The following is a 27795-nucleotide window of genomic DNA, read 5'->3' as shown; positions in this document are numbered from 1 at the left end:
TTTTAATTTGAGCAAGCGCACCCTTACTGTTTTCTATGCTAATTATTTCTAATCAATGCAACATCCTCTCTCTCTCCTGCCAGGCAAAAACTGGTAATTAGCTCACAGTACACGTGTTTTTTTTTTTTTTTCCCTGACTTCCAAAATGCTGAAGCGAAGAAATCTTCCACAGTAACACAATGTGCTAAACAAGAGCGTGTAAAAAATTGCAGCTCCTCTAAAACTTGCTAAGTTGGTAGAAATCTGTGAGCTTTGTTAGCAGGCCTTCTCACTTCTTCTCCTCTCCTGTCAAGCTGAGCTTCACGCACTGATGTCAGCAGGCAGAACTTGGAAGCAAGGTGTGTGAAAGCATCCAAGGTGTGCTAGAGCAGCAGGCAGGTATCAGCCTCATGTGCAACTAACTTTACTTGGAAGTGTAAATTGGCTTGGCCTTGGGCTAATGCTAAGCTGACATCAGCATAGTAACACAGAAAGCAAAAATAAATAAAAGTTTTAGCAAGTATTTGTTCACTGCCACACCAAGAAGAGACATGCAAAACATTTAGAAAGTACACATTACATAAAAACATATAGGACTACACCTATAAAGTTAACATGTCAAGTACATACAGATTACAGCAGCTTTGGTCAACTTGGCGCCACGCTAGACACTACAAGCTGCTGACCATTTTCATATTTCATTGGAACCTGTGCTTTGACAATGCAGGGTGAAGCAACAGGATCAGGAAAAGAAGGAGCTGCTCCATTCAGTCACATGGAGTAAAAAGAAAAGTCTTGTGTAAGCTATGAGTCACTGGAGTAGTAGATTGGCCCAGTGTTTGAGGGGGACACATGCTCCTCCATACTCAGAAGTACCAGGTGCTTTCCTCAACTCCCCACACCGAGCATAGCAGTAGGAGTGTGAAGGAAATGTAAGTACATGTTGGGGAGGGCTGGATTAGTTTAACTTAGCCACTCCCATAAGCATACAGTGCCTTGAAAAAGTATTCATAGCCCTTGAAATTTTCCACATTTTGTCATGTTACAACCAAAAACGTAAATGTATTTTATTGGGATTTTATGTGATAGACCAACACAAAGTGGCACATAATTGTGGAAGGAAAATTATACATTTTTTTTTACATTTTTTTTTTCAAATAAATATCTGAAAAGTGTGGCGTGCATTTGTATTCAGCCCCCTTTACTCTGATACCCCTAAATAAAATCTAGTGGAACCAACTGATTTCAGAAGTCACCTAATTAGTAAATAGAGTCCACCTGTGTGTAATTTAATCTCAGTATAAATACAGTTGTTCTGTGAAGCCCTCAGAGGTTTGTTAGAGGACCTTGGTGAACAAACAGCATCATGAAGGCCAAGGAACACACTAGGCAGATTTGAGATAAAGTTGTGGAGAAGTTTAAAGCAGGGTTAGGTTATATAAAAAATATCCCAAGCTTTGAACATCTCACGGAGCACTGTTCAATCCATCATCTGAAAATGGAAAGAGTATGGCACAACTGCAAATCTACCAAGACATGGCCATCCACATAAACTGACAGGCCGGGCAAGGAGAGCGTTAATCAGAGAAGCAGCCAAGAGTCCCATGGAAACTCTGAAGGAGCTGCAGAGATCCACAGCTCAGGTGGGAGAATCTGTCCACAGAACAACTATTAGTTGTGCACTCCACAAATCTGACCTTTATGGAAGAGTGGCAAGAAGAAAGCCATTGTTGAAAGAAAGCCATAAGAAGTCCCATTTGCACTTTGCGAGAAGCCATATGGGGAACACAAAAAAACATGTGGAAGAAGGTGCTCTGGTCAAATGAGACCAAAATAATCTTTTTGGCCTAAAAGCAAAATGCTATGTATGGCAGAAAACTAACACTGCACATCACCCTGAACACACCATCCCCACTGTGAAACATGGTTATGACAGTATCATGTTGTGGGGATGCTTTTCTTCAGCAGGGACAGGGAAGTTGGTCAGAGTTTTAGTAAATCAACCCATATGATTTACTGTAGTAGTAGCTTACACAGTGCTATGAACTTCCTGTGTGACAGTACTGATTAGCTCAGCACTGCCTCGTAGAGTAAAGCCTGATGCACACTATTATTATTTTTTCATTTAACCCAGCAGACTAAACGGAAAAAACTGAGGAGCTCTGCAATGTCAGTACAGCAATCTCCCCACTGAGCTATTGTGTTCTCTCAGGGGGCTGCCCCCGCCAGAACACACCAGTCAGCACTTGCAGCCATTGGCTGCGAGCTCTGATCAGATGCCGATCAGCTGTTGTTTTTCACACACGCCTATTCCACAGAAGCCGGACAGGCTGATGTACACATGGGCTGAATGTTGTCCATGAATGCATGCATGTACTTAATGTAAAAAATATATCTGATGCTGTGTCCACTTTAAAGAAAATGTCAAGTTCCTTAAAAATGTAACTGAAAAATGAAAGAAAAACAAAGCTCTTTGCAGTTTCGAGTTGTGGAGCAGTTTCGATCTCTCGATCTTCAGAAAAGGTATATTGAGATAGAAATTTAGATGTAAAACACTATTTTCAGAGTTCATCTTTAAGGTGAACCTGACCTGGCTTTAAAAGTGCCTGAGAGGTAATAGCATTTTTCCACGGGGCACAGGAATTGGTTTTAGGGCCCCTTTCACATGTGCGTTCTGTCAGTCCATATCTGACCCTACATTACATGGATCACAAATGGACTGCAATGCATCACCATGCAAACTTGTATCTGCTTGCATATACTGTATATCCACATCTAGGTCTGATCAGGTTTGCGAAATCTACCACAAAATTAGCTTTTACTGACCTGACCAGACTTGGGTGGGTATAGGTAGATTATAGGCCGCTTATATCCAGCCACCATAGGGGCTAGATACAAGATGAAGGAAAAAGCAGAATAGACATGGACATCTGCTTTAATCCGACTCAGCAGGGAATAAGTCTGGATTCCCCTGATAAAATGTAATGGTTGGCACCCATTTTAAGGTGCTAAAGACTAACACAAAGCTTTGCCCTTAAGCAGCATCGTCTCCTTTTTAAAAACATCTACATTAATTCTACCATACCTAGTAAAGCATAATTTTCATTACTGTTGCTAATGATGAAAGATAAAGAAATACAAGGTCCTTCAGCCTAGCATGTCCTATACCTCTGCAAGGTAAAAGGCCAACTTCACTTTTAGGTGTCAAAACAAGTACCTAAAGTACCGAAACCATACAGCCCACAGTCTTTTCTGTAGATTGTAACTTTACACAATGGCTTCTACACGATGGTTAAATCAGGCCTGGCTGTTCATTTGTATCTGTCATTTACACATAGTTGAGGAAGTAACTTATTAACCTTACCAATATTCAATAATTAGATTCACGAGAAACCAGTAACAACAGTGATCACTTCTGACACAATTAGAATTGCTAAAGAAAAGCAAGCATTTACAGCATAGTCATTCACGGCTCCCAGAGTAGCAGTAAACGAACTTACCTTGAAAAATCTAGAATATTTTACTGCCTGCAAAGTAATTCATCGCCATTGTTACTGGAGCAGAAGTTCCCAACACAAATTACTGGTCAAAATACATAACAGCTGCTGAACTTTAAGGCCCCCCTTTCACACATGCGGACCGTTTGTCTGTTTTTTATCCATCCATTGATTGAAAAATGAAACGGATGGAAATGGACAAACTGCCGTTTTTGCATTGGTCGTGGATGTAAAAAGACTGATGTAAAAACTGATGAGAAACTGATGTAAACTGATGTACAGTTCATCCATTTTTTCTTTGAAAAAACATGACTGAACTGATGAAATGAACGGTCCGCATGTGTGAAAGGGGCCTAAAGCGAGACAGCATCCCCCCAACGCCATTATATTTGTATTCTTTGATGTCTAATTATGTTGTGAAATGTATTAATCACAAGTGACTCTCAAGTCTTGGTATTTGATATCACTTGCAGTTTTCCCTGTGGATCATCCAAGCAAAGTAGTAAAATAAAATAATGGTCACAGTGTTGGCCAATACTGTATATCAGGTGTTTGCTAACCAAAAGTAATTATTTGTAAAATTTATTTGGGCAATTTTCAGCAGCTCCGGGGTTGAAAATGGATGTGGCCAGTTACCGGCATAGTAATCTACCAAAGCAATCCATTTTAGGTAGAGAATATCTAAACATGAATTCCACAAAATAATTGGGGCTTTCTGGTATGGGAAAGCAGGTGACATCATTGCAGGATGCAGTAAGTCTATATGACCCACCAGGCCCGAACACTGACAAGTGAGGAGAAGATCACCAATCCTATGTAAATTCCAACACCACCCAACATGGAGCTTACACAGAGTATCCTGTATCCTACCTCTAAGGGAATAGGGCAAAAATGGAGAAATGCTGTTAAAAGGTAGCTACTGTGTATATGACAGACACCCCTTTATAAAGAAAAAGCTATAAAGTCAATAAACCTTTACTTGTGGTCCTGTTCCACCATAACTACCGCACATTTTTGCACAAAAGTGTCTCATGAATGGTTCAATAGTGTTTCCAGTGTGTAAATTGCCCATTCACAATAGCCGCATGTTAAAATGCTATGTTGAAGCATTCATGCTGGTGTCTGTATTGCCGGGCAGTGAGGGAATGAGGTAAGTTGCTGTTTCGGTGCTTCGCACCGTTAACAGTTTTTATTGAACTTTATTGAGAGTGTACAAAGCTATTCACGTCTCCACACTGCAGCACATTGCACAGTGGTGCACTGACCTGAAGTATCATCCGAAGTGCACATTATACCAGCATTGTGGTGTGAATGGGGCACATAGAAAATAATTATTTTCCATGTACCCTTGCAGTAACTGTCGTGGATCAGGTGCAGAAAAATGCCAGTCACCACATTGGCGTACTGCGTATCCCATCACCACTGCATTGTGGTGATCTGAATTCTCCTTGTGCAGAAAAACACAAGTCACCATATAAAGTGTGGACAAGCTGACAGCGTTGCATCTTTTCCAGCATGCGATCTGTCAACATGCTTGTCTGACTGGTTGGCGTATAAAAGTTGTAGAAAAAAGCAGCTAACCTCTGTTAGAAAAATGATGTCTGAAACATGTCCTTGTATGCAGAATATTAAAGAAGTCATCATGATGCCCTCAGCAACCAGACCATGGTTTACAATAGGTCAAATGTTGGTATAGTCAAGGCATAACATGTTCATTGCACGGAGTGTAGTCTTTGGTATCTATGGATATTATATGGATGTTTAAAGCAGTCTTATTAGCAGTTTTTGGGTTCAAAAGGTAATTTATATTAAAACTTCTTACCCACAAGGTCTTTGACACAATTAACAATATCGCTCTTTCCAGACTTCTCATTATTAGTCATTGAATTTATGTTCTTATAAAAACAAAAGCTTGCACAATCAGAATAGGAAATTGGACATCAGAAACTGTTTATCTTTATTGTCAGCTAATATCGGCTTACAGCAGAGCTATGATATGAGTCTCATGACTACAGGTTATACAAGCAAATCCTCAAACATAACCATTTCTTCAGGTAACCAATTAAGCAACTACAATCTTCTCAAAAGCTATGCAGGTTTAGCAAGAAAATAAATATAGTTTACCACCTGCTAGCACTTTTTCAAAGTGCTTGTAAATCCTTCCATTTACCCAGTGAAGTGACTGGCCTCAGGTGATACATAGAGATGAAACACATAACCCTACATAAGTTGTACCTGTTTATCCGAAATGACACGTAGTGCTCTGGATTGAGACAAGCACACACTATAGAGGGATATGCTAGACAGCTGACAGATAATATCTACCAGTATGACTGTCTTCCTGCTTTACACCACCATGCACTGTAATAAACTGGTCAATCCAAATATAGCACTTCCAAAAATATCATTTTTCTTTAGAAACAAACTTAGCGACTAATTCTTAAAGTGACACAAAATAGTGGTTTAAAAGAATCTATTGAAGTATGTTAACTTAAAAAAGTACCTTCTATTCTCTTCTATCTCAGCCTATTCTAAAGCTCCCAGTTTTTGGGAGATTTTTTTGATGCTGTGATCTGAAACCTGTTATAGAAGGTGGGGCCCTACTGTACGTGGGAATGTAGCCACCCTCTGTTGCTTCTTCCCAAGATGGACTATGGAGTATGGAATTTTTTATATGCACAGAGCAGTGCACATGACTGCTTGTTCCAAACCAATAAAAGTCAGGAGGAAAAGAGGTTCAAGGGCTCACAGAGACGTTACATAGTTGGAGAAAAACACAGTAAGAGACAATTCCATAAAAAGTTGATTACAGGGCCATTAAGTACTGGATGTACAGTATATGGAATATTTTTCGAGTAAAAGGATATAGTTTAATCTCTCTTTAAGAGCATATTATCTATCAGAATGATGTCACCTTTTCAACACCAACAACTAAATTAGTGATATTTTAGTAATAAAAAAATTAAAAATGCAATATTGTATGACTTTCGATGCACTAGTATGTAAACAACCAACTTAAGGGATTGTTCACACTTGACTAATTGCTAACGCTCAACAAACGCTCCTATATCATTTGTATGGCGTTAGTATGGGTGTCAGACAGGCGTCAAGGAGCTTTAGTATGGGCATTAGACAGGCGTTTTACAAGCATTAATGAAGAGTTAAAAATGCTCCCCAAAAGACCTATAGGCAGTTTTGAAGTGTTTGACGAGCGTTAAAACTGCTCCACAAATGCCTATTCCATTGCAGTAAATGAACAAATCTTAATGCCCCACAACCGCCCTGCAACTGCTTGCCAGAGCATTTGCAAGGCGTTACCATAGACTTCAATGGGAGGTGTTGGAAGGCTTGAAATGCCTTCTGACTCGACATGAGGCTTCAATTTTGAAGAGACGTGACGCTAACGCTTAGTGTGAACAGCACTATGTGCTGTCTATTTTATCTTGTGCATAGGCTTTGAGGGGCCTTTTTAACGCCTCTCAAACTCCTACCAAATGCCTGCTCTTAATGCCAATGTGAACTCAGCCTTAAGGTAGTGTGAGCCATGTACAGGACTTTATATGGTTTCTAGCCAACCATCAGATAATTATGACGGTAGATTTAAATCCTAACTGAATGATATTTTGTTTGCTAAAATACTGTGTATCATGAACAACTGCCATTTGTTTTCCCCATAAAATACCTGTTTTCATTTTTTCCACCCTTGTTGTATCTCAGTGTTGCCTTTCCATCTACATGGATGCACTCCAGTGATGGGTACATGGCATTTCTTATGGCGGGTTTCCTGAGGGGGACAACAGAGGACTATCAACAGACCGCCTATTGGGTGACAATGCAGGTGCACAACCTCAAGACATAACAGAGCATTGTCACGCTACATAAGGAAGTGCCTGAACAAGAAGTATAAGAAATATAAGATGTAATACCTTCTTTACTTCCATTTCTGGCAGGTTTCCTCCTTCTGTGCAACTGGTCCCCCAAAGCCTTTTCTAAAAAGCACTCTGGGTTGCGGTTGCATAATGATGTCATCAAGTACTACGCAGGGCCAACTGCCCTATATTTTCCGTAAGGAAAGTGAGGGATCAACCCCAAGCTGAAGCAGAGGAGAATGTCAAAGCCTGCTCGAGCGAGGAGTAAGGTAAGTAATACACCTTATTCGTCATCCTCTAGCGTCAATGAGCATTTAACCATTGCAGTGCAGGGGGGGCCCACAGCAAGGGTAGATTTTTTGTAATTCCTGGAGCTGGGCTTTAAGGCCTGAAGTAAGCCGTGTGCATGCAATGTGTGAGAAAAGATCTTAAGGCTGGGTTCACACTACCGCATCCAATTTGCATACAGGAGGTTGTGACCGGCTCTCTATGGATCCGGTTCACATATCTCCGCAATGGCTCCAATGCGAATTGCACAGGAGTCCTGTGCGTCTTTTGGTCCATTTCGGGTCCGAATTCAGCCCGGACTGAAGGACTGAAATCAGACCTGAAACAGTGAGACGCACCGGACTCTTGCTGTTAGCTGCTGCATTCTTAAGTGTGAAAACAGCTTTAAGGTGGTTTTCTGTCCAAACTGTGCGTGAGTTCATGGAAGACTGACTGGGAATTTCTGGTTTATAGAAGTTTCTGTTTATAAAAGGCACAACAAAATGGGGCAACAGGTATTTTCTCAGACGGTATTTGTTTTTCTTCCCTAGCATCAAATACATATCTGTACTTTTCTTTTTTCCTTGAAACATTTGTTTTGCATATTCCAGCTTTGACTTGAGCAAATGCCTTGAGGGCTGCTTAACAGGTCAGGGGAGTCGGGGAGATACTGAATGTGCGTCACACATGGACATTCCAGTACATAACGCTACAGCTGGTATGCAAAGTCTTACCGAGCCAACAAGAAAAAAAGAAGAAAAATGAAAATTCTTTTCATTTTCTCTTGTCATTTTTCAGACCTGAAGTCATATTTTCATATAGTTTCTTGGTCCTAGAAAAGTTTTCAAGAATGATATACATAACTTTATTATGAGTAACTTAGTGCAACACTAATATTTCCTGCAATGCCCGCCAGTTAGAAAATGACATTACCACATACTGAAACCAGTGCATATGGATGTCCCTGTACCTCTGTACATTAAACATTTTGCCTTACTAAAATGCGATGGAGTTTCTATACATAAATGACCCAATGGGGGTTATTTACTGAAGGCAAACCCACTTTGCACTACAAGTGCAAACTATAAGTGCAAAGTGCACTTGAAATTGCACTGAAAGTGCACTTGGAAGTGCAGTCGCTGTAAATCTGAGGGGAAGATTTGAAATGAGGGGAAGCTCTGCTAATTTTATCATCCAATCACGTGCAAGCTAAAATGCTGTTTTTTATTTTCCTTGCACGTCCCCATCAGATTTACAGAGACTGCACTTCCAAGTGCACTTTCAGTGCAATTTCAAGTACACTTTGCACTTGTAGTTTGCACTTGTAGTGCAAAGTGGATTTGCCTTCAGTAAATAACCCCCATTCTCGCCAGCGAGCAGTAGTCAAGGATGGCCCCATGGAGGAATTCAGCCAGTTACATTTTACAGGGTTAATGTACAATAACCAATATATACAAGAACATTTTCTTCCCTGGGACTTTACTGCAGCAACATACAACGTCATAAAATGTCATAAAAACAATATCTTTTATTGTACAATACATTAAAAGATAACTACGGTATATTTACATCAATACTCATATACACATACACATGTACTGTATGTTGCTGCAGTAAAGTCCCAGGGGAGAACATTTTCTTGTATTTGTTCATAGGGGCTTAGCAGCTTAAAGAGGAACTGTAGTCTGCGCACATAATTTGTAATAAAAACATCTTTGCCATTCTGAAGCTTCCCTCCACCCACTTTGCATATTACCGTATTTATCGGCGTATAACACGCACTTTTTTTCCCCTTAAAATCAGGGGAAAGTCGCAGGTGCGTGTTATACGCCGATCCCCTGCGATCCCGAGCTGTCAAAATGTCAAATCGCGGTCGGCGATTTTGAAGCCCACAAAGCAGGGACAGGGGAAAAAAAGGCTGCACTGGGGAAGGCTGCACTGAGAAGGCTGCACTGACATGGCTGCACTGACATGGCTGCACTGACATGGCTGCACTGGGGAAGGCTGCACTGACATGGCTGCACTAACATGGCTGCACTGGGAAGGCTGCAATGATGGGCATTTAAATGTAAGTTTTTTTCCCTTCAACTTCCCTCCTAAAAGTTTTTTTTTTTCCTTAAAATTCCCTCCTAAATTGAGGTGCGTGTTATACCCCGGTGCGTGTTATACGCCGATAAATACGGTATTTTATATATACTGCAATTCTGTACTTGGCAAATATGCTGCTGAAATCTCCCTCCGCTAGGTATTTACTGGCAGAAAAAAAAATGTTTTACTATCCTAAGTTAGAACAACAAGGGCAGAAGATTTAATAGGTGAAAAAATGGAAAAATGACTGAAGGTCCGCTTTAAGGTTGCTCCAGGGAGGCCCACCTTCTCTATTTTTAATGTACAATAACCTGGAACCTCATGAAAATTACCATTTCATTTTTAGAACCGTCCACTAACACAGAAGCCTCTACTTTGTTCTATGGGTCAATTTGTTATTGCTAGCATCTTGGCTACCATTACCCTCCCTAGGCTGACTCGGGCCACAATCTGGCCAAAGGGCAGACGTCTGAATTTGATTTTTGATACCTGGCACCAGTCAAAACAATGCCATCAGTCTTCTGCAATGGACTTTCAGTGGCACTTATATTTTTTCTCATTTCCTGTATAGATGACAGGTGGCCAAACAGAAGGAAAACAATGGAGAATCTCTGTAATCAGAACAGTGCCAGCAACTAAAAAACATTAGTTTAGTGGAGTGGGGAAAAGGGTTAAAACTAAAATTAAAAAAAATATTGTTCTAAAACTTGGCTTTCAAATTCCCCTAGCTGGTGTACTTGGCTGCAGTCAGCTGATCAAGAAATATTTTCCAACAGTCCTATTTTACAGAAGTAGATTAAGTGGGAACGGCCATAGCTCGATCACATTTTCGCCAGTCCCTGCTAAATGGGCCAAATTTCGATCCATCTATGGGCAGCTTAACTGTAAGCCTAGACAATCTTTTTTATGAAGATGTAACAGTTGACAAAAAGTACAACTAATGCTTTAGCAAACAAACAAAAGTTACAATTGGGCAGCACAGTGGCTTAGGGTCCATGCACACTGGCTTAAAAAAATGTTGCTCCTAGAGGAATTTTGTGTGTTGCCTGTAGAAGCAACCAGTGTTATCCTATGTGACCATGCATCGTTTAGTCCTCATGCACACGAGACGTTTTTAAAGCTGCTGTTTTTGGCTTCAGGCATTATATTTCTGCAGCCAGTAAACTCCCCAGCATGGTATTGTATGTGTTCATGCACACATAGGCTGTTATCGGCGTTTTTGGCAGGGGCGTTTTCTGGCTGAAAATAAACCCTAGAACTAGTGGGTTTTCAGAGGAGTTTTTCCAGCTGTAAAAAGGCTCTAACTTTGATGAAAGCTTAAAGTGGGGTTCCACCCAAAAAACAAAAATACATGGAAAAATTCTAAAAAAAAAAACAAAAAAACATTTGGATATTTTTTTTTTTTCACTCACCTCTAAATGCCTGTTGCTAGGTGGTCCCTCGTAGTCTGCCTGTTCCTTTGCCTGGGCTGGTGACATCACTTCCCCCCCAGGCACAGGAAGGGCTCCGCTCTGCTCCCTCCCTCCTGTCAATCATCTGGGACCCATTACAGGTCCCAGGTGATTGAGCGGCCAATCACGGCGCGCGGCGCCGCTCGCGCATGCGCAGTGGGTGCCAGGCTGTGAAGCCACAGCCCAGCGCCCACAGTTGAAATGCCGGCGCCAACGAGCGGAGGGGGGGGACGAGTGGGGCTTCGATCCCCCGCATCGCTGGACCCAGGGACAGGTGAGTGCCCAATTAAAAGTCAGCAGCTGCAGTATTTGTAGCTGCTGACTTTTAATTTTTCTTTTTTTGATGGCCCCCCTGGGTGGAACTCCTCTTTAAAAACGATAAAAAAAAAAAATGTGGTTATTCTGCATTTATCAGCGTTTTTGAGCCATAAGGATTTGTTGTTGAGTATAGTTTTGCCTAAAAAAAAGCTAAAAAACACTGCAAAATGCTAGTGCAAAAACGCTGCAAAACTCACTCTACAGCAACAGCTTTCTACAGCTAATGCTACTGGCGTTTTTATACTGCCCAGTGTGCATGAGGCCTTAGAGGCATATTCTAAGCTCAGCGTTTAGAGGCAGAAAAAAACCCTTCTGTTTTGCATTTTTGAGAGCAGTTTTCTGGCAGAAAAAAATGCTAATTGCTCCTAAATGCTGATACAAAAAAAACACTCAAAACTAGCCTAAGGGCTCGTGCACACTGCAGCTCAAAGAAGCTCAAAGAAGCGGCTCCTACAGGCATTTTAGCTTTTTTGAGCTCTCATTTTTCTGCCTGGAAATTCCCCTCCATGTTAGAAAATGTGTCTATGCACACTATGGCTTTTTCAGAAGTTTACAGGCATATGCTCTCACAGGCAGAAAAAAAAACTCCACCAAACTCGTGTTTTTGAGAGGAGCTTTCAAGCAGAAAAAATGGAAATTGCCCAAAAATGTGCGAAAAAGCGAGAATGAGCATTAAAAAACATGAAAAAGCACGCAAAAGTGCCCAAAAAGCAGCTTTTTTTTTTTTTTTTTCGCTGCAGAGTGCATGAGCCTTAAGTGTTTAGAACTTCTGCCTTTGACTAGGGTGCTCAGTTTGTATTCCAGTCAACCTCATGCATGGAGATTTCATGTTCTCCCTGTGCTTGTATAGGCATACCTCCCAACATTTTGAGATGGGAATATGTGGGCATAGGATACGCCCCCTGCCACGCCTCCTTAAAGGGGAAATAACAAATAAAGGTTAAGTAAATGCACAAGTGCTTTTTTTTAACCACTTTATATTGGCTTTTAAAATCAAAAAATACAGCAATTTAGAATTTGGGTGAAAGGTTTAGCACTGGCAAACACTTTTTGAAAGATAAAAAGTGCATTTTATAAACAATTATATAGATCAGACCAAAATGAGGGACAAATGAGGAGGAAAGAGGGACAGGGAGACATTGCTCCAAATCAGGGACAGTCCCTCGAAATCAGGGACAGTTGGGAGCTATGGTATGGGTCTTGTCCTGCACTTCAAAGACATGTTGTTGGGTTAACTTTATGCTGTCTAAATTGGCCCTCAAGTATATGTATGTGAGATAGGGACCTTATATTTTAAGCATCTTGAGGGCAGGAGCCAATGTAAAAGTATAGTACGTAAAGCGTTGCAGAAATTGATGGCGCTATATAAACAACTAAAAAAAAATAAACATAGTGTTCTATGTGACGAGACATTGCTTTACTTGTTAATTACTCAATTACTTTCACCATGTGCATCAAGGCCGTCAATTAAAACCTGACCAAGCAGCCATATTCTGTACACTGGGCAGTTATTCAAGTATGTCAGGAAATCCCTTACCTGTTGCAGCAGATCAACAGTCTGGAATTCCATAAATATTATGTGTGAGCACAGAGGCGATAAAACACACCTGAACAAGTGTCATTTAAAGTAAATGGCAGAATTGTCTGACATTATAGTGATTCATCACCTGGCATTACAAAAGATCATTTAGAAGGTTTTCTCATGATTTACATGATGAATCACAGAGGTGAACGCAGCTAAATGACAGGTACAAGCCCTTGTATCAAGGCTAGTGCTATTGCACATAACTTATTATGCTTATAATTCTAACTATATATATTTAACATACAATGGTAACAAATTAGAGCACAACATCTTTGCTAAAAAGTAATGCAAACCAAGTAACACCAAGATTGTCCAAGCTCTTTAGCTACTAACAATGGAAGGTCTGATAACACTGTATAACTGCAGTCGAAACCTTTTCACCCGGAACTCACATGCCAAGCTGAAATAACCCCCTCTCAAAAACCCCATTGAATCGCTAAAATTATTGCTAAATGCTAGGTTTTGAACTTTCATACACATTTTAGATTAATTTTAGAATAATGTACACCCGAAAAGTGAGTATGGGCAGAGCTGAAGCGCTTCATCAGGCGCCAGTAGGATCATAGCGGGTCAATGCTGGATGCGCTGCCCAGGTGAAAATGTGAACTGAAGATAAGCCATCATAACAGGTAAGGTGAAAACATGCTGGAGGGAATTCATTGTTTAATAAACTGACAACGATCAATGCCCTGCATACAAAGCACCAATGCTGGTGTCACCCTTTTGTCTTCATTCTTGCATCAGGACTACGGGCCTAAGTGGTGATGTACAGTTTTTCCTCATCCTGTTATCCTGCCCAGCGTGCCAATGCCCACTGCTCAACTGCCAATAGTTCTGATGGGAGCAGCATTATCAGCCAATTGGGGCTGAGCTATTAAACTGGCAGAAGTGGTGTTCCCATGCAGCCCTTGCCTTCAGAGTAAAAACACGGCAGTCATGACTGTTCTGAAAACTAAAAAGACAAAAAAAATTTTACAGGGAAAGGAAAGGGGAACAAACATAGTTGTTGCCCACAGTGACCTATCAGTTGTCTTGCACCATTTCTCAGAGAAAAAAAGGTTAAACCACAGTGGTAACAACTGGCAACAATTCAAGTTTTGTTCCTTTTTTCTGTACTCAATTATTTTTAAGAAGTGGAACCTTTGGTCTTTTTTTTTCATTTCACCCAGTAAAACTGTCAAACAGCTGCAACATAAAGCAAATATCATACATTGTTGCATATATTTATTGGCCTGCTCTATAGTGCTGCCAGCCACTGTTATTTTTTCATAGGGAAAACAAAGGCGTGATAAAGAGATACATATGTACTCAAATCCCTTAGGTCAAAAAATAAATCAACACTGAAGAATTTTGGGCATTTATACCGGTAGCAGTTATCACACATTTAGAGTTGTATTTTTCCACACATTAGTCTGTTTTGAATTATCAAAGATCAAGAAGCCTGTCAACAATATGTATCTACAAATGCTAAAGATAATCTAGTAGTAATGTAAACCCATCAGAAGAGGCATACACAGAATGTAATAGCTGACCCTTTTATGAAAATGTTAATTGGCTGCCATGATGATGTGATGGCTTCAGTCGTTTTTGAGTCAGTGGTCAAAAATTGAGATTACAAGTTCTGAAGCTTTTCTGACTTTTGTTTGCTGCATGCTTGTTCCAGTTTGGGACTAGTAAATATAACAGCCAGGAAGTCAGCATTTTGAGAAGGAGGTCAACAATGGTAAATACCACACTTTTTACTTTAAAATGAGGGGCATGGCTTAAAAGACTATACATTACAAGTCAACCGATTCCAAAGCTGGTTTCCTATACAATGTACAATTGTCACAAAAGATTATCCTGTTGAAGTTAGGAACAATGTAGACCTAATTTACAGAAGAACTGCCAAACTTGGTCATCCACTACCAAATAAACTAAAAAAAAAACATTCCAAAAGGTTCTCCAGATGGTTTAGAAATGGTGAATACAGGAATGTGTGTCTCGGCAAACTGTACAGTAATGTTGTCCGCACTCCCTTAAGCTGGTGCCACCTTGGATGTGTCCTTGCACCTACCTACTGCGCCTTTTCTTCTACCCATCACTGACACCAGCAACAAATTCCATGCATAGGCAGAAGAACATTGGGGTTGCTGGAAGAAGAAGTATCACAAGCAAATATACCGGAGCTAGAGACTGATTTCATCTCGGCAAGGCAAGGATGCTGGGAATGAAGGACAAACTGGACATGCGCAGGTATATGTTACCTGCTAAAAACCTGGCGATGACTTGAGAAAGAGAATGCTTTGGAGGACTTTTCTACAATGGATGGCGTGTATGTATGCTGCACCTTGATATGGGGGAAAGTTTCCATGGAGAGTTTAGTTTCGCTTTACTCTTGTAATGCTACGCTAAAGATAATCGGATTTAACAACATTTACAAACTCTTTAACAAGCTTTCAGCAGCTTTCTTGAATCCCTTACAAAAACTACTCAGCTCCAGTCTAGTGCCCCGTACACACGGTCGGATTTTCCGCCGGAAAATGTGTGATAGGACCTTGTAGTCGGAAATTTCAACCGTGTGTGGGCTCCATCACACATTTTCCATCAGATTTTCCGACACACAAAGTTTGAGAGCAGTCTATAAAATTTTCCGACAACAAAATCCGTTGTCAGAATTTCCGATCGTGTGTACACAAATCCGACGCACAAAGTGCCACGCATGCTCAGAATAAATAAAGAGATGAAAGCTATTGGCTACTGCCCCATTTATAGTCCCAACGTACGCGTTTTACGTCACCGCGTTCAGAACGATCGGATTTTCCGACAACTTTGTGTGACCGTGTGTATGCAAGACAAGTTTGAGCCAACATCCGTTGGAAAAAATCCTAGGATTTTGTTGTCAGAATGTCCGATCAATGTCCGACCGTGTGTATGGGGCATAGGAGTGCTGTATACAGATGTTGATGGAACATTGGCTGTAGCTTTAAACAAGCTTTTAGCAGGCTTTTTTTTTTTTTATAAACCACCTCCAGTTATCATGGACTGACCTCTGAGAAATGTGCACTTGCATTCCGTAAAAGATGGTGATCTCGCTCACAGCTAAATTTGCAGCAGACAACCAGTCACTGGAGATGCTGGCAACATGAGGGTACACAAGCCCCACAGTGAAACATCAAACAGTTCCCAACATAGCTAACTCCATTAAAAATCTGTTTACTGTTGCTTCAGTTTCACATGCCCCAAAAAAAAATTCCCTCAAGCGCATGTTTAGCCAAAACACTAAGGCCCCTTTCACATGGGCAGCTGTTCTGCCGCTGTTAAAAGCATGTTTTGTTATTTTGAAATTCAGAGAATCCTGGCACAGCATTCACTTGCAGTTATACATTGCAATTAGCTGCGTTTACGTGCGTTTACATGCAGCTACGTTTAGCTGCATTGGAACATTCTTGCCATATCTGATGTGCTTCCTGTTGTTTTTCTTTCCTTGTTGCCGCTGCTATCTGCAGGAGAAATAGTACACTGCGATTACCTGCAGTTATGTACAGATAGCTGCAATAAATTGTTCCTGGACGCAGTCAAATTTATTTTTTCTATCCACACCAAACCCCATGTAGCGAAACCGTTGCTAAATGCAGTGTGTGAATGGGGCCATAGGAAAGCATTGTGTGAGTTTAGCTGCGGTAGATAACTTGATCTATCCGCAGCTAAAAGCTGAATTCTATCCGCCCGTGTGAAAGGGGCCTAAGGCTGATGTCAGATTCTAGTGACTCTTGCTAGTATCCTGCCATAGATATGGCAGCAAGATGGCGCTCCCATTGCTAGCAATGAAGATTCAGCATCATTTGGGCCAACAAGAGAGTGATATTATGCTGCATCTACCTACAGAGGGAGCAACTCCATAGGGGTAGAGAGAGATCCTGACAATGGTGATTTGTCTCAGAAACGCCTGTCTAACATGAGCCTTAAGAAAGGAGTCAAATACCAAAGAACTGGAGCTTATAGTAGTTGTAAATGAAAATTCTAGAGAAATCGAAAATATGTTTGTCCTGGATGAAAGGTGATTAGGTAGCAATACACGCAATAATATACTTTCATCTGCCACTCTCATCCAGTCTCTTTATAATACAATAACAGAAGCAAGAGAAGATTCACACCGACTCGAAACTTAGCAATCTTTGACAATGTGAAGGTGTACTGGGGTGGTGGGGTGACAAATGGAAGGTTAGTACAGCCTGCTTATTGTTCTTCCTATGCTTAGTATGAGCAAAGAACAGATTTTCTTCAATTTGCTTGTTTCCAGTGGAGGGTCTATAAAACTTTGAGCGGCAGTCCTTTCAAGCCAGATATCAAAGGTTTGGACATATGCCAGCAGGTTCAACCACTCGCTTGTGTGTGAGGCTCTGTAATGGTTGCTGTTGCAACCCATGAAGATAAAAGAAGTAGCTGGGTTAGTCAACCCATACATCAGTTTAGGACTGACTTGCCTATTACTAGAAATTCCTTTTACAATGCCGCACGAAAAAATTATACTCCATAAAATAGCACCTAGATCTTTATAGAATGTTGCTGTAGGTGAAACTTTAGGATGAGGGAATACCTCTTTTGATAACTCACATGGATCCGTAGATTCTACATCAGTTGTGAGAAAAAATGGATGAAGAGTTGCAATAAAGGCCTTCAATAAAGAAAGTTGTTGAAGTGTGTACTAGTTCCTGTTAGGTAGCATAGGTAGTATTGACGAGAAGCAATGTTCAACCTCCTACAGGCAGAGCTAATGCTCAGAGGTCTGTGGTGTTCATTTATTTATGAAAAGATATCTAAGAAATCAGCCTTCACAATACATATGGTCGTGTATTTCTTAAACAAAGATGTGCCAGCTCTGTTCTCATATATACTTGTTCATGTGCAGAGTAGCTCCTCAGCTTGAGTGCACCACTTAGTGAAAAACAAGAGGGCACACTCTCATGCATTGGGACTAATTAGGTTATTGATGATTTACACAAACACACACACCCAAACCAATCTTTTATCAAGTACATACGAGTACCTTCTAAGAAGGAGTACCTACTTAACTGACTTCTCCTTCCGGGGTTTCTTATCACACATGAATAATATCAGCATACATCCCAGATGAGCTTGAGACATTCTGATTCATACTCTATCACCAAGGCTGCCTTGAAAAATAACAACCTGCAGATTATGTGGGAGTTTCCTTGAAAAGCTTCTTGGCATTCAATAAAAAAACACAGTATATGTAAAAAAAAAAAAAAAAAAGTATGTGTACTTCAGCCAGGAATGTGTGTCTGTGCATGGATCAAATAGTTTCCAACAGTCAGCTGGTGATTGGCAATCAGAAAGCGTGTCTGCCTTCTCTATAGACAGGAGGGTGGTCGTCCATACAAGCACAATCTGACAACCCTCTGATAGCTGTGCTGGGCACGAGGAATGGGTAGGAGTGGTGTTGCCAGATGCTGTTGGCTCTGCTCTTTATTACTGGGGGAACAGTATTGATTGGCGTATGTTTGTTAACCTGCTTAATGTATTATTGCCCCTGGGAGAAGTGGCATACACATCAGATCATCACTCGATCCATCTGGCATGCCAGCTCTATGGGTAAACGATCATCTTGTATCATGGTTTTAACTGCCTGTACCAATATATCCAAGCTGCCTGATGTGTTTAATGGGATTTTTAATTATTATTAAATTACAGTAATTATTATTAGTTGTGAGGTCACCAGACAAGCGCTTGACGCACTAGGATTGATTTACTAAAACTGGAGAGTGCAAAATATGGTGCAGCTCTGCACAGAAACCAATCAGCTTCCAGTTTTTGTCATTAAAGTGGTTGTAAACTCTATTACACCACTTGTACCTACAGGCAAGCCTATAAGGCTTACCTTTAGGTACTGTTAATATCTTCTAAACGTACACAGTTTAGGAGATATTCTCTATACGCGTTGCTGCCGACGTCATTGGCGCATGCGCACTGAAGAAACGGCCCGCTCGTGCCGTTTCTTCAGTACCCGGGCTGTGACTGGCGGCACCCGTGCCCATGCAATCACAGCGCAGGGGACCGCGACCCCGGAAGTAACTGCGGTGAAAGATGTTGGTCGTGGGAGTGGAGTGCGGGCAGCACTGCAGGGCATAGTTCTAAGGTAAGTATTTCATAATGAGCTAGAATGTGATGCATACTAGCTCATTATGCCTTTGTCTTGCAGGTTTTTATTGTTTTTTTTTTCAGAGGTTTATAACCTCTTTAAGCTCCCTGGCGGTATGATTATTTCGGATTTTAGGTGCTGAAAGCGGTACCATTATTTTGCATGGAAATTTGGCGTTTTATATTGTAGGTCTGTAAATCTTAACAATAACACACTTAAATCTGTCCAAACCAGAGTCTAGTAGATATCCCGGGTATGATAAAGTTTGAAACACAAAAACATAAATTATAATATAATAAATAAAAATAAATAATTAAAAAAAAATTTTAAAAATAGTAATAAAATAAATTTCCCCACAATTCACTATCGCTCAATTCTGCAAGTGTTCTAATTTACTATCGCTGTTTTCTAGCTGGTCTAAAGCCACTTTTGACGTAAAGGGACACTTTTTGGTTGCTATGGACAATCTCCAGTTTCCAGGCAGAAAGAACAGTGTATATCATGTAAAACTGCATGCAGGGCATGGGCCAGAGCACTGGGGACAAAAGGGATGTGAAATCATTTCATACAGTACTGTAATCTGTAAGATTACAGTACTGTATGTGTTATGATTTTGACAGTTTTTTGAATTTGCCGCCAGGCTCCGCCCCCGTGCGTCGCGCCGCTCGCAGGGAACGGAGCCTGGCACGGAGAGGCTTCGGAGGAGGACGGAGCCCTCGGACACTGCGGGTGACATCGCAGGATCCCGGGGACAAGGTAAGTAACGCCGCCCCAGGATCCTGCAATGCGATCCCGAGTGTGGCTCGGGGTTACCGCTAATGGTACTGAATTTTAACCCCGAGCCACACTCGGGAAAACCGCCAGGGAGGTTAAATAAGTTGAAGTAAGAAGTTGATTGGCTACCATGCACAACTGCACCAGATTTTGCACTCTCCAGTTTTAGTAAATCAACCCCACTGTAACTGCATCTATATAATTTTTAAACTATCCCTTTATTTTGAATGAGACCACTTGATGTAGGCAAGGAAGCATTACTGACCCAGACAATTTGTAGCCGTAGTTACGCACGGCCAATTATTACCGAAAACACAGCTTAGTCACTGTAGGTCCACACTGGGATTTAGCTATACTACGGGGTATTTCATTAAAATTAAATTTTGTGACCTTTGTGTTTTTGTCCAACAAAACAACGCTTTTCTATAAATGGGTTTGCACTGCTTAGCGTTAAATAAAATCAAAGATCAATTGTAACACTAGTTAAATGTCATAAAGACTCCTATATCTAAAATGGCAAAGTCTTTGCAGTGTTTTTTTTTTCTTAGTTTGGGACTTCAGATGTGGCAATATGTGTTGTTTTGTATGATGTGGCAGTATGTGTTACTTCCTATAAGAATTCTGCACAAGTCAAAATTGTTTTAAGAAAAGTATTTTCCTAAGGCCACAGTAGCTCTTTGATTGGGTAACATTTGTTACTGTTTATTATTTTGGATTCTAAAGAAGTGGGGACCTCCCTGGCTGTTATCATTATGTGTGTAACCAGGTGCCCGCCATTGAGTAAAGAGAGTTTTGTGTGACACACAACCTCTCCATCCTTTTACAAACGTTTTTGAAATAATGCAAACACTTTGCTGTTTAACCACTTGCTTACTGGGCACTTAAACCCCCCTCCTGTCCAGACCAATTTTCAGCTTTTAGCACTGTCGCACTTTGGATGACAATTGCGCGGTCATACAACACTGTACCCAAATGAAATTTTTATCATTTTTTTCCTACAAATAGAGCTTTCTTTTGATGGTATTTGATCACCTCTGCGGTTTTTAGTTTTTGTTAAAAAAAAATGAAAAAGACAGAATTTAAAAAAAAAAAAAATATTTTTTTTTATATTTTGTTATAAAATTTTGCAAAGAGGTAATTTTTCTCCTTCGTTGATGTACGCTGATGAGGCGGCAGTGATGGGCACTGATGTGTGGCAGTGATGGGCACTGATGTGTGGCGGTGATGGGCACTGATGGGTGGCGGTGATGGGCACTGATTGGGCACTGATTGATGACAGCACTGCTAGGTGGCACTGATTGGCACCACTGGTGGGCATTGATAGGTGGCACTTTTGGGCATTGATAGGTGGCACTTGTGGGCATTGATAGGTGGCACTTGTGGGCATTGATAGGTGGCACTTGTGGGCATTGACAGGTGGCACTTGTGGGCACTGGCAGGTGGCAATGACAGATGGCACCTGTTGGCACAGATGAGGCATATGTGCCTCCTTCCTCTTCGGGACCGATGTCCCTTTGACATAAGCCGGTGATCGGCTTGTTTTTCCTCCTCAAGCTGTCAGCGTGAGGAGAAAACGAAACCGATCACCAAGGTTTTCTTTACATCATGTGATCAGCTGTCATTGGCTGACAGCTGATCACATGGTAAGGCTCGGATCTGTGATCATCCGAGTCTCTGTGACTCGGTGATCACAGCACACACACCGCGCGCCCTGCAGGGTGCGCGCGGTGCGCGTACACAGGGGAGGACGTCCCATGACGGCCTCCCGGAAATCGAGGTCCGCGCTGTAGCCGTCATTCGGCTATGGCCCGGACCTAAAGTGGTTAAATTCTGTGTAGGTCTCAGTTATGCTAGCACTATTTTTTATAAGTTTGGACTCTAAAGAAGTGGGGACCTCCCTGGCTGTTATCATTATGTGGCTAACCAGGGGCCCACCATTAAGTAGAGAGAGCTTTGTGTGACACACCACCCCTCAATCATTTGACAATCTTTTTTGAAATGACGCAAACAATTGGCTGTGGATAGGTCTCAGTTATGCTAACATTAGTTTATAAATACTTAAAAAAGGATATGTGATAGCATAAAAAAATGCAACCAAAATACAACAAAGAGGGATGTGCTCTAGTCTGCAGCCTTTAAAAATATGCCCCATAGTACTACACAAGCAACCATAATACACAATAACCAATCAAAAATAATACGCAAAAATGCTTAGTTATTTTCTACGCCATATTTATTTATCCAGCCTATCATTGAAATCATAAACATACATAGTACTAAAATAAATGTTGAGAAATTAAAAAAAAAAAAATAATACTCAATCAAATTGTTTTCTCTAAAACAGGGGTCTCCAAACTTTCTAAACAAAGGGACAATTTATTGTCCTCCAAAATTTAGGGGGGGCCGGACTGTGGCCATTGGGAGTACAAAATGTCTCAGCATCAGTGGGAATAAACAATTCCCCATCATTGGTGTCAGTGGGAGGAACTGTGTCCAATCATTGGTGTCAATGGGTCCCATTGTTGGTGTCATTGGGAGGAATTGTGCTCCATCATTGGTGTTATTGGACCCCATTGTTGGTGTCCTTGGGAGGAACTGTACTCCATCGTTGATGTTTAGCTTTAACTTGATGGACTTGTGTCTTTTTTCAACCTCACCTACTATGTAACTATGATGTCACTGGTAGGATGTGTGCCCTTCATTGTTGTTAGTGAATAAAATAGCACCCCAAGGGCCACATAAAAGCAAGGAAAGGGCTGCATCCGGCCCCCGGGCCGCATTTTGGAGACCACTGCTCTAAAATATCAGTTGCTGCTTGTAATTCTGGACTATAATGTACCTTGTATACATAGATTTATGACATTTTATTTAACCACTTGGATGGTTTACATTTACAGCCTGTTCATTACCAGGCCACTTTAAGTTTTCAGTGCTTTGATAACTTGACTGACCATTACTTGGTTATGCTGTACCCAAAACAAATTGGGTAAAGTTTACCCAAAAAAGTTGTATACCATTGTTTTGAGACAGATAGAGTTTCTTTTGATGGTATTTAATATTAATTATTTATTATGTAATAACCACTGTTTTTTATTTTTTATTATGTAAAAGAAAAAAGAAAAACATACAAATTAAAAAAAAAAAAACAGCCCCCCTTACTTTCTGGTAAAATACAAATACCAGGACAGTATGAACACCCCCTGAAATGACCCCTTTTTAGAAAGCAGACAGCCAAAGGCGATCTAATTTTCTGCCACAATTTTTGGGGAAATGAAGAAACATGCTGGTATTGAGGTGGTTAACATGACGGTAAGCCTTCAAAGGCATAAAAACAATCGCCAGCTTATGTTTCAAATAAGAGCCATGAGATAGATCTGTCTTTGTCTCCAGGAAGAAAAGAGAAGTGTGAGTAAAGGTATGCAGCAATTAGGTATTTTCCAGTTCCAGTACAGGAACCCCTGAGCAAGCAAGGACAGCACCATTCTTTTGTAATAGGAAATCCCTCTGGGATGGTGTATAACCGCCTCAGTGCACAACTTCCCAGCATGTCACTGGAGACAGCTGCACGCCTGCCTATCTACAATGGATTGCTGCTATTAGTATAGATGCATCATTACAAATATCCAGACAGAAAGCGAGTTTTATTCCATCCCTGCAGGGCAATGTTTTGCAAATACAGAAGAGAGACAGAAGGAGAGGGAGAACATCTGGTTTGATGGCAGGCAGAGCCCCTTGTTAACCCCCTTCCTGTGACTATTACACGTCATGGAACATTCCCGGAACGGGCCAATGTTCCACCCACTCCTGAGAACACACAGGCATCTGAAGACACACAGGCAAAGGCAACACAGACAGCTCTCATCTGTGGATGTGGAAGAGGTGGCCTGCTCTTCTCCCTGCAAAACATGTTTGTCTTATTTATACTAGGCATTCACACTGAGCAAGCAACTGCCATATTGTCTTACCAAGATCACTACTAACACAAACTATAGAACATGCAATAATAATAGTAACGATATATGAATTAAATATACTTGCTAACATCAATTAAAATGTATTGTGATCAAGCATACACACACCAAACAAGTCAAACACACGCACACACACACACATACATATATATATATATATATATATATGTATATATATTATATATACACACAAGGTATACATTTAGTATATACCATACCATAAACATCATGCACACATAACATTTATAATACACACACACATACACACACACACACACACACATATATATATATATATATATATATATATATATATATATATATATATACTCATACACACGGTACCAAGTCAAATATATATTTTTTATTACATATATACTGTATAGATATGACATATTTTATATGCAGCACATTATATGCTACATTGTAATACATTTTATTATATTAGATTGTAAGCTCTTATGAGCAGTTCTCTCTTAACTCTCTAGTATTTTATTGTATTGTAACGGTTCTGTCTTCCGTTATGATGTAAACTGCTGTGCAAACTGTTGGCGCTATATCAGTTCTGTACAATGATAAAATATATATATATATATATATATATATATATATATATATATATATATATATATATATGATTTTCGTAACTGTGCAGTAGCAGCATATTGGCATTTCAAGTTTGTATTTTACTGAAAAAATTTTCAGTAAAAGGATTGCAGCATTGGAGCAATTGTCCTTTTTTTGTCCATATAAACTATATCTATATATATCTATATATAGATATAGATATATATAGATATATCTATAGTTATATATAGATATAGATATAGCTATATCTATATATCTATATATCTATCTATATAGATATATAGATAGATATATAGATAGATAGATATCTATATATCTATATATAGATATCTATCTATCTATATATCTATCTATAGATATCTCTATAGATAGATATACATCTATATATATAATTATTATTGTACAGAACTGATATAGTGCCAGCAGTTTGCGCAGCACTTTACTTAAATATAGGGATATATATATTAATAGAAATAGAAATGTAGGAATATATACAGTATGTGTGTGTGTGTGTGTATGTGTATGCGCATCTATCTATCTATCTATCTATCTATCTATCTATCTATCTATCTATCTATCTATCTATCTATCTATCCCTATGTTAATTGAAGGCATACATACAGTACAGTATAAATATTTGAACGGCAAGCTGTGTGCAGACAAGCCGAGTAAAACAGAATGAAAGGCTTACTATGACTGGAAGCCAGTGTGAATGCCTATATACTGCTACATATACTTTACAAGCACAAAGCTCTAAGAATATAAAATCAGAAAAATAGGAACAAATCAGATACCCAATGAACATACTCTGATGAGCTGAATAGACACTGGCCTACTCTTTCCCAGTTGTGCAGCAAGTAAAGGCAATCAGTCACATCAGGGCAGAACTGGGCATGTCAAAACAACAGAGCAGCCAAGCTCTCACCCATGGTGTACTAATGGGAGGAAGGAAGCAGATTTTTTTTTTTTTTTTTTTTTTAGCAAGAAGTTTAAGAAGTCAGGTTGTAGCCTTGAATCCCCTGCTCTGTTCACAGAGATGAGTAGAAAACCTTAAATAGACTGAGCCCAGGCAGTTGCTGATCTTTGCCCCCCTCTCTCTGCCTGGCTGTCATTAGGAGCCATACAAATTCCTGTGGATATTACGCAAACCTCCCCCTAATCTGCATACATTTACAGCCTGGGTATTCCCCACATTTCCCAATCATCTCGAACAAATGTAAAACACTCTAGTGATCCAAATACTTGTGTGAAGGGTGTGGGAGCTTATTCACACCACTTTATCCCAAATTAATTTGATGATCACTGTTTATTAAAGGTTGAGTTTTAATAAAATAAACTTCTAAAAGACCTCCTTCCAAGAGAAAACACTGCATTGGTGGGACAATCTAGCTGCATCCATTGAGTTTCCTCCATAGACATCCATGATCATACCCAGTGCTTTCACTATTCAAAGGTGGCTAGAGGTCAATGTAAAAAGCTGGTGGGGAGGCAGTTGCTGAATTTGTACGTTTTAGTTTATCATTATTGTATAGAAGTCGGATTCTTATCTGGGTCAACATATTCATATTATCAGGTTGAGCCTGTCCCAATCAGGGCTTGATGATCAGTTAGGACTTTAACACTTGAGATGACCTGAAGGCCCAAAGCACCATAATAGCTACCTTCTCTCCATGCTAACCCCCCCTCCTTCTGAAAGCTTGCTGTAATCACTAGCTGGGCTAACCGTCCATGCAGCATCATTGGGGTCCCCCCTTGTGACAACCAAATCCAGAAGGGTGGGTTTGTTTACAGATCCTAAGGAGTCCTAGAACAGGCACAGGTTCCATCAGGAAATCCATAGTGCAGTTTTATAAGCATTGCCAAGGAAACCAGGAGCAAGGAAAGGATACTGCCCAGCTATATATATAATAACATGCACTCTTATTTATTATACATGGAATAGGTGTTTACAAATGTCCTTGTCTCCTTCTAAATACAGGATCCTGAGTGTGACACACACACCTATACACATTATACAATATATTTCTATAAACACACAACACTGATGACAGATGCCATGCTATGGGGCTCTCAGCAATCTATGTGGCTTGTCGCATTGGCCAGCCATGGTATTGGTATGTACCAGATCAGGATGACCCAGAGGAGTGAGATTAACCCCTACAGTGCTTGGAGGTGTGCTACAAGCCTAATGAGATCACATCTATACATGCAAATGGAGGCAGCAGTGACTCACCGGATCTGGAGGTGTCACAGTCCAATCCCAAAAATCAATCCGAAAAAAAAATAATAATAGAAGAGCAGCAACAACAAAACACAAAAAAAAAACACACAATCCTGGACACTTTGTTCTTCTGATGGGTCTTTTCTTTTCTTTTTTTTTTTCCTTCCCAGAGAAGCCAGAGAGGGCAATTATCATGAAGTGTAACAAGTGGTTCCTGATCAGCCTCTGATCCTTCCTCTAGATGTGCAGCCACTGCCTGTCACTGGAGGAGAGGAGAAGGAGAAGAAGAGAGGGCCAGCCTGCTGATCGCCGGAGAGGAGCTCTTCTCCTGCCTCGAGACAAGCAGCTTGTCAGTGTGTGCATGATCTATGTGTCAGCATGATGTGTGAGTGTGCCTGTCAGTGTGTGTGTGAGTGTCAGTGTGTGTGTATGTGTGCTGATCAGGGGCAGGCACACAGAGGAGAGAGGGTAAGGGAGAGTTCACAGGAAGAGGAGGAGGAGGGAGGGAGCTCTACTCATGGAAAGGGGTGGTGTTTTCAGGGGGGATCCCTACTGCAGCCAACCAACAAGTATCTATAGAAAGGACACACTGCAAGGGATCTGTCATCAGCTGGGATCGCTAGGGAATCCCTACTGCAAAATGTCCCCAGTGATCAGGAGAGAGCATGCAGTGCCTGTGTGATCAGGAGCAGAGGGTGACCCTGGAGCTGGGGATAGATAGATAGGAGGAGACATGGACACATACACTACCTGGGTGTCATCACACTGACAGCTCTTCTCACAGTGACGTCCACCTGGCATGCCCCCCCCAATCAGCTGATGAGGAGGAGGAGGATGATCATGGAGATCAGTGCTGTGCTGCATACACTCCCCGCTCATCTGCTCAGCTCTGCCACTGTGGCGGGCTCTGCAGGGAGAAAAAATGTATGTTTTGCTGGCAATGCACGAGTCTAAAAATAAGCTATTGAGAGCATAGGGAGGGGGAGGGGAGAGGCTTGTCAGGGTACGGGGGGGGGGGGGGGGGGCTGTGCTAGATGAGGAGCCT

The 27795-nt window shown here is 40.8% G+C and overlaps 1 protein-coding gene across 1 annotated transcript in view; it reads right to left on the bottom strand.

Annotated features, from left to right (window-relative positions):
• HIVEP2 (HIVEP zinc finger 2) overlaps positions 1 to 27461 on the bottom strand; it is a 267444-nt gene extending 239983 nt beyond the window's left edge. Inside the window, exon 1 of the mRNA XM_073627427.1 lies at positions 26763 to 27461. The gene's annotated coding sequence lies outside the window, so the exon portion shown is untranslated. The remainder of the gene's footprint in view (positions 1 to 26762) is intronic.
• Positions 27462 to 27795: the final 334 nt, after the last annotated feature.

This window comes from Aquarana catesbeiana, linkage group LG04, assembly GCF_042186555.1.
Source record: "Aquarana catesbeiana isolate 2022-GZ linkage group LG04, ASM4218655v1, whole genome shotgun sequence".
Taxonomy (NCBI): Eukaryota; Metazoa; Chordata; class Amphibia; order Anura; family Ranidae; genus Aquarana; species Aquarana catesbeiana.
The sequence above is the reverse complement of the archived record's forward strand: the minus strand, read 5'-3'. Positions and strand labels throughout refer to the sequence as shown.